Here is a 7,388-nt window from a genome sequence, read left to right on the forward strand (position 1 = left end):
GTGATTTACAGTAATGAACTGGCTAATATGTGTATCTATCATCCCCGCCCTGCCCTGTCCCTCCGTCTGGGCTCTGCTGTGTCTCATAGATCCTAGATTGCTAACAAACAAGGGCGATTCTCCCTTTAATGAAATATGGACCTGTGCTTTTGGAGTGGGAGGCTCTGAGGTTGATCTCCAATGCAGCCGGGATTTTCCGAGCAGCTAAGGAACCACCATAAAGTGGCTGTGAACTCTTTACAAGTGGTGGGGTGGATGGAATGCCCTATTCTTCTCGTGGGGCAGGAAGAGGGGGGGCGGAATTCTGTCTTCACAGCTGCTTTCCCTCAGGAGAAGTGTTTCCTCATGAATTTTTCAGCTTTAGGGAGTTCTGTCCTTCTGTCGCAGATACTGTTTCATCAGTGGAGAATGAAAAAACCTGCTTCTTTCTGCACCCATCTGTTCTCCCCTGGGTCCTGATTTAGGACAGCGCTTAAGTTAAACACGTACTCGAGTCCCATTGAAGTCAGGGAGCGTTATATGGGAAAGAGTATGGCTGAGTGGCTAGATCATGGGACAGGGACTCCGGTGACCTGGGTTCTATTCCCGGCTCTGACCTTCTGTGTGACTTTGGGCAAGTCACGTTTACTCCCTGTGCCTCAGTTTCCTCTTGTGTAAAATGGGAATAGTGATGCTGATCTCCTTGGAGAGCTAGTGTTATTTTAGGAAATCCCCCAAACTCTAGCCCCTGGGGTTCCTGGGTCACCATTTGGTTCCACCCAAAATCAGTGCAGGAGTCAAAAAGCCTTTATCAATGTACTATAGCACTGAGCCACAGCGTCAAACCCTGCTTGCCTCGCTTGCCCACGCAGCCTCGTGGCTTTCAACGGAAGACTGTTGTGAGCCAGAAGAGCAGGATTGGGCCCCTAGTTTTGATAGTCGTGTGTCATAAACAACTCAGCTAGCCATTTTGTCCCTACCGTTTGATTCAGCAGAATTCTCTGAACCCCACCGTGTGTTTATTTGATTTATGAGTAGCGATTGTTTTACAGCACTGCTCGCTACTGGTTCTGCTTGGGGGTTTACCATAATTCCCTAGTTACGGGCTGCATAGTTAGACATCTTTATGGGATAGAACTTTGCAATCATAGAAATGTAGGGCTGGAACGGACCTTCAGAGGCCAACTCCAGCCCCCTGCGCTGAGGCAGGACCAAGTACACCTAAACCATCCCTGACAAGCGTTTGTCCAAACAGTTCTTTAAAACCTCCAGTGATGGGAATACCACAACCTCCCTTGGAAACCTACTCCAGAACTTAGCTATCCGTAAAGTTAGAAAGTTTTTCCTAATAGCTAACCTAAATCTCCCTTGCTGGAGATTAAGCCTATTACTTGTTGTCCTACCTTCAGTGGACATGGAGAACAGTTGATCATGGTCCTCTTTATAACAGCCATTAACATTGAAGACTGTTAACTGAGGGGGAACCTGTCTTCTTTTCTCAGGACTAAACATGCCCAGGGTTTTTTTAAACTTTTCCTCCTGTCTCAGGTTTTCTAAACCTTTGATCACTTTTGTTGCTCTCCTCTGGACTCTCTCCAATTTATCCACATTTCCTAAAGCGTGGCGCCCAGAATTGCACACAGTATTCCAGCTAAGGCCTCACCAGTGCCGAGTATAGTGGGCAATTGCCTCCTGTATCTTACATATGAAACTCCTGTTAATACACCCCAGAATTAAATTAGCCTTTTTTGCAAGTGCATCACATTTTTAACACATATTCAACTTGTGATCCACTATAACCTTTTCACCAGTACTACCACTTAGTTATTCCCCATTGTGTAGGTGTGGGCTGGGAGTGCAGGCTCTGGGGTGGGGCTGGGGATGAAGGGTTTGGGGTGCAGGAAGAGGTTCCGGGTTGGGGGGGTGGCTCAGGGCTGGGGCAGGGGATTGGGACACGGGGTTGGGGCGCAGACTTACCTACGGCGGCTCCCGGTCAGTGGTGTGCAGAGGCAGGCTTCCCGCCTGTCCTAGCACCGTGGACCACGCTGTGCCTGAAGCGGCCAGCAGCAGGTCCGGCTCCGGCTCCTCGGCAGAGGCGCGCAAGCGGCTCAGCTCGGCTCTCGCCCACAGGCACTGCCCCCCCCCCAGCTCCCATGGGCCAGTTCCTGGCCAATGCGAGTGTGGAGTCAGTACTTGGGGTAGGGGCAGCGTGCAGAGCCCCCCCGCCTAGAAGCCAGACCCACTGCTGGCCACTTGCGGGGTGCAGCGCGGTGTCAGAACAGGTAGGCATTAGCCTGCCTTAGCCGGGGAGCACCACTGACAGGACTTTTAACGTCCCGGTCGGCGGTGCTGACCCAGAGCGACCCAGTGCCTCACCGCTTACAAATTGATTACTTAATAATTTGTTCCAGTATCTTTGTTGTTGTTGTTGCACCGCAATATTTCACTTCTGGTTTTTCTTTTGATTTGTTTTCTTTTTTGCCTAAGACTGAGAACATGTCGCTGAATTATTATGTCTCCTCCTAGTTCAGATCTGACAGGCTGGGGCCAGGGGATTGATCAAAACAAATTCATTTCTACAAGGATTTCTGCAGCCAAAAATGTCAGCATCTCAGCTCTGCATATTTTACCTGAATGAGGACTATTCAGTCACTGTAGGGTTTTTTCAGCACACTCAGGTTTCAGTTAGTATTTATTATTACATTAATGCTGAAAAGTCTCAACTGAGTTCAGGGCATAATTGTGCTAACCGCTGCACAAACACGTAGGGACAGGCCCTTCCGCTAAGAGCCTGCACCCCGACCAGACCAAGGAGGAGAAAGGAAGTAACGTTATACTCATTTTGCAGATGGGAAGTGGAGATAGAGATTCAGTGACTCGCCTAAGGTCACACAGGAACTCTGTGGCAGAGCTGGGCTCCTAAGTTCCACACCAGAGCTGTCACCACAAGACCAGCCTTCCTCTCTTATTCGTGGGGTTTCTTGCACTGTGACTAAAAATGAATAGCAACTTCATCTAGTATTTTAGGTCCTATGAGCCTAACCGCACAAGGCGCCATGCACAGCCTGTTACGCGCCGAGCACCCACAGCTCCCGTTGCTGGGTCCCATTAGATACTTTGGGCCATTCATTTTTAAGCCGAACTCCCAGCTGCAGTCAATGGAGATAAGTCTGCTTAGAAATGACAGGCCCAATAGGAACCTAGTGTACGTTGCTTAGATAGTAAAGGATCAAATCCTGCTCAGCTTACCCATGCAAGGAGCGGCATACGTTTCAGCGGCACTACGCACAGACATATGGGCACAAGATGTGACCCTAGGGTCATGATTTCCACTCCCCCAACCCACCACTGAAGGTTAACGTCACCTTTTCAAAGCACTGGCCTCATGACAGCCCCCGCCCCCATCCCCCATTCCACTGCCCTGTATAATACCAGGGCCCTCATTAAAGGGAGATCCAGAGAGAGACCACTTGTTAATAACACCATTTTGATACATGAAAAGTTCACTGTCTGTAGCGGTTTGTTTCCCTTTTGGCTGTGAACCTAGGGAGGGTGTTGACACACAACGTACTTTCACAGATGTCAGAACAGACTTCCTTGAGCAGGCCAATGTACACAACTGTTGTCTTGCTGTTTTGAAATTGCAGCTGTGGCGATATTTATCAACGAAACATTTTCCATTTGGGAGCCTTGCTGCCGTCCACTGTATGTGCAGCAGTTGGAAATCACACACCTCATTATCTGGATCTCTGCGCTCTTCAGGCCTAGCTGCCTTTTCTTTGCCACATTTGCTGATCGTGCTCTAAATGAGTGTAAAAAGTTTGCGGAGGTGCTGAGTTTATGGGAGCTGTGGGCTCTTGGCCCCACTGAAAAAACAACAACAGGGCACTTTTATTTAGATGTATAAATATGGGGTTTTGTGCTGAAGTATAAGGACCCACAATTGAAAATCTTGGCCATGGTATCTGCAAACAGCAAATATGGGAATACTACCCAAGATGCTCAATTCCCTGTACAGACCATCCATAGTGTGTTAAGGTACAGTACATGCTGTAAACATCTATCATGGATCTATGACAGGGGTAGGCAACCTATGGCATGCGTGCCGAAGGCGGCACGCGAGCTGATTTTCAGCGGCACTCACACTGCCTAGGTCCTGGCCACCGGTCCGGGGGGGCTCTGCATTTTAATTTAATTTTAAAAGAAGCTTCTTAAACATTTTAAAAAAATTATTTATTTTACATACAATAATAGTTTAGTTATATATTATAGACTTAGAGAAAGAGACCTTCTAAAAACGTGAAAATGTATTACTGGCACGCAAAGCCTTAAATTAGAGTGAATAAATGAAGACTCGGCACACCACTTCTGAAAGGTTGCCGACCCCTGGTCTATGATATCATGAAGTATCTATCAATTAAAAAAACGTATGTGTTTTGTCCTGGTTTTAGAGACACACTTACAGTACCTGCTAGAGATAGCCTCTTACAAAAATATCTCCGGTTTTATTTGCCCTAGTCTCTAGGATGGAGGCTGGGTTATTCTGGGAAAATGTTTGAGCATAGACATTTTCATGCAGCCTTTACTCTTGTCCTACTCTGTTGTTGGTTTACTTACTCACATGGAACTGAAACAAAGTATAATTAAAGAGAAGTGAGTACAGCACTTTGCTGAAGACTTGAGACCAGGGGAAAGAAAGGTGGAAGCATGCGAAGGATTTGTTCTGTTTAGAAATCTTCAAATGAGTCAATCCACCCTCATCAGTTAAATTAAGCAAGTCATATAGAACTGAGCCTGTAACTGAGGACAATAACCCTGGAAATCTCTGTGCCAAATGTACTGGTGTAAAATGTGTCTGGTGCAAGTCACTCAGAAAGGGAATCTACAAGGCAGTAACTTGCACCAGTTTAGCATTCAGTGGTTGTGAAAGCCTGCACCATGAGGGGGAGTGTGTGGAAATGAGGAGTGAGGGACGTAGCAAGAAAAGCAACTAGCAAAGACTCAGCAGCTATTTCAGGTGATGTCACTCCATTCCCAACACAGCCAGGCTCCAATGCAGGCAGGAATAAATGGGTGGAAATCCCCAGTGACTTTGCTCAACTCCAGTTCACTTCAATGGGGACTATATACCGGTGTATGCCAGGAGCTGAATTTGGAGCCCACCACAAGTTACAAGACTTTGCCACTTGCACCTAATTTCTGATGGACTTGCACCAGTCTATGCATCCTACCGGAGTTTGACACAGATACTGCTCTGCATCCAGCAGCTGAGAAATCCAGTAATCCCCTTCTGAGCCATCCATTATGATTCTACTTTTCACCTGAAGACATCATCTGACAGGGACCAGGATTCATGGCAGAAACAGGGAGGGAGAGGATTTCTTGCAGGTCCTATGACCTGGATGCATGTCCCCGTCCCTCTCCTAAATGGAAAGCCAGGCGGGTGTGGCTAGAAGGCACTTTTAGTGCTTACTGGACGTACTATGTGCAGGAGGAGACAAATGGGATCATACTGAGAGACGCCTCTTCATTTTGCGGCTGAGAATGAACCGTCTGTGAACCTCTTTTATCCCATTGTATCAAGTCAGTGATTCAACATGAACAGGCTGGCCTGTGCCCTCCTCTGAGTTCAGTTTTAGTAAATTGCATAGCCCTGTTCATTGCTTGCAGTGGCCACTGTTGCATCAGATTTAACCATAACGGCTTTTACTAGAACACCAGGACTTTGTTTATGTCATGACTCACTCTCAGCTGGCTTAGGGAACGGGAGAGCAAATTTCTCATCCAGCTCATTGTCCTTTGGCTGTACGTTTGGGCTGCTAAATTTCTCCACCTTCAACAGTTTTGAGCAGAAGGTCAGGCCACGTGCTACATATCTGCCATTACAAACCTGCTCATGGATGGTCTGTGTCTGCTCAGTGTCTCTCCTGCACTTCTTTAATATTCAGGGTGGGAATACCTATACCAGAAAACATACAAAGAGAAGCAAGTCTGTTTACTGTTCCTAGGTTCCACTTTAAAGTTTGTGGTAACCTGAGCAAGACTAGTTTATAGACCCTTATGGGGGGGTCAGATTTGGGCTCTAAATCTTCCAGGATCACTCTTGTATCTCCTCTTATTCTACTTTCAAAACACATGCTTTGCAGAGTGCTTCTCCACATCAGAAATGGCTGGCTGCAGCTTCTCTTTAAGTCAATCAGCAGCACGTCTCTCCCTCAGTCAAGGCTATGTCCTTGACGGTACAACATAGCTTAGACCCCAGATTCTGCAGAGCCACAGTGAGGGTGTTCTTAGCAAGGATTTTCATTCAGAAAAGATGCCCCAGGCAGCCCATCCTCTTCAGCCTTTAACTTCACCGATTTAAAACAGAATTGTCTGGAACTCTGCTTCCCTGTGCTAAGAATGCTTAGGTACAGATCCCGAAAGTGGTGACCATCTTCAGCATAAGGGGATAGAGGGGAGGGATTTAACTTGTGCGGGGTCCATTAAGCCCACATTGCCTGTGAAAATACTTAACACCTACACAGCACTGTGCCTGTTCAGCCAATAAATAACCTTCAGGTGTAAGGTAACAGTGTTATCCCCATTTTCTAATGGGGAAATAGAGTCAGCTCCCTCCACGTGGCTGTTTGCATTAAGTAACCAAGGTTGTTCCATGTATCGAGACTTACGGAGTGGATGGAAGGCTGGTATAAGGGGCTAAAATTCTGCCCTCGAAATTCCACAAGAAGGCCTGTGAGGTAAAGAAAAGACCAAGGGACGTGCACAGTATCATCTGTGCACCCCGAATGTGCTGGTAGTGAGGATTAATGGCATTTTGGGGTGGGCAGAATTATTGCAAGTTTTTTTTAAATACTTGCCACTTTTATGCAAGGATCTCAAAATGCTTTACAGACATTAGGGTGAAATTCACTGCGTGCAAAGGGCCAGTCCAAGGCCCAGACATCACTCAACTCCCCAGAATAGGGCTCAAGTGGGACCAAGACCCTTTGGTGTGCTGGTCTCTGGTCACCAGTTAATGAATTTAGCCTTAATCCCCCTGTGAATACATGGGTTTTAAGGCCAAAAGGGACCATTGTGATCATCTAATCTGCCCTCCCACATAGCAGGTCACAGGACTCCCCTGAACAAGTCGATGGCAGAACCGTGTCTGACTCCAGTGTGCTACGCACAGGAGCACAAAACTGGGCCTGTCACACAACCCCCATTTTACAAATCGGGGGACACCTCGCTCAGAGCACGACTTGTCCCAGGTTACACAGCCAGTCTCTGGCAGAGCTGGGGAGAGAACACAGGTCTCCTCCCTCCCAGTCCTATACCGGAGCCTCATGAGCATCCTTTCACAATCTCACAGCCCGCCGGGTAGGGTATTGGAACTGCCAGAGCTCCAGGTAGGTGCCTGTAACTGT

The 7,388-nt window shown here is 47.4% G+C and overlaps 1 protein-coding gene across 1 annotated transcript in view; it reads left to right on the forward strand.

Moving 5' to 3' along the window:
• Positions 1-7,388, forward strand: part of PLEKHO2 (pleckstrin homology domain containing O2) — a 42,735-nt gene that overhangs the window by 19,236 nt on the left and 16,111 nt on the right. The gene's annotated exons all lie outside the window — the stretch shown is intronic.

The sequence above is a fragment of the Terrapene carolina genome, unplaced genomic scaffold (assembly GCF_002925995.2).
Source record: "Terrapene carolina triunguis isolate 2854851 unplaced genomic scaffold, T_m_triunguis-2.0 Scaffold67, whole genome shotgun sequence".
NCBI classification, from domain to species: Eukaryota; Metazoa; Chordata; order Testudines; family Emydidae; genus Terrapene; species Terrapene triunguis.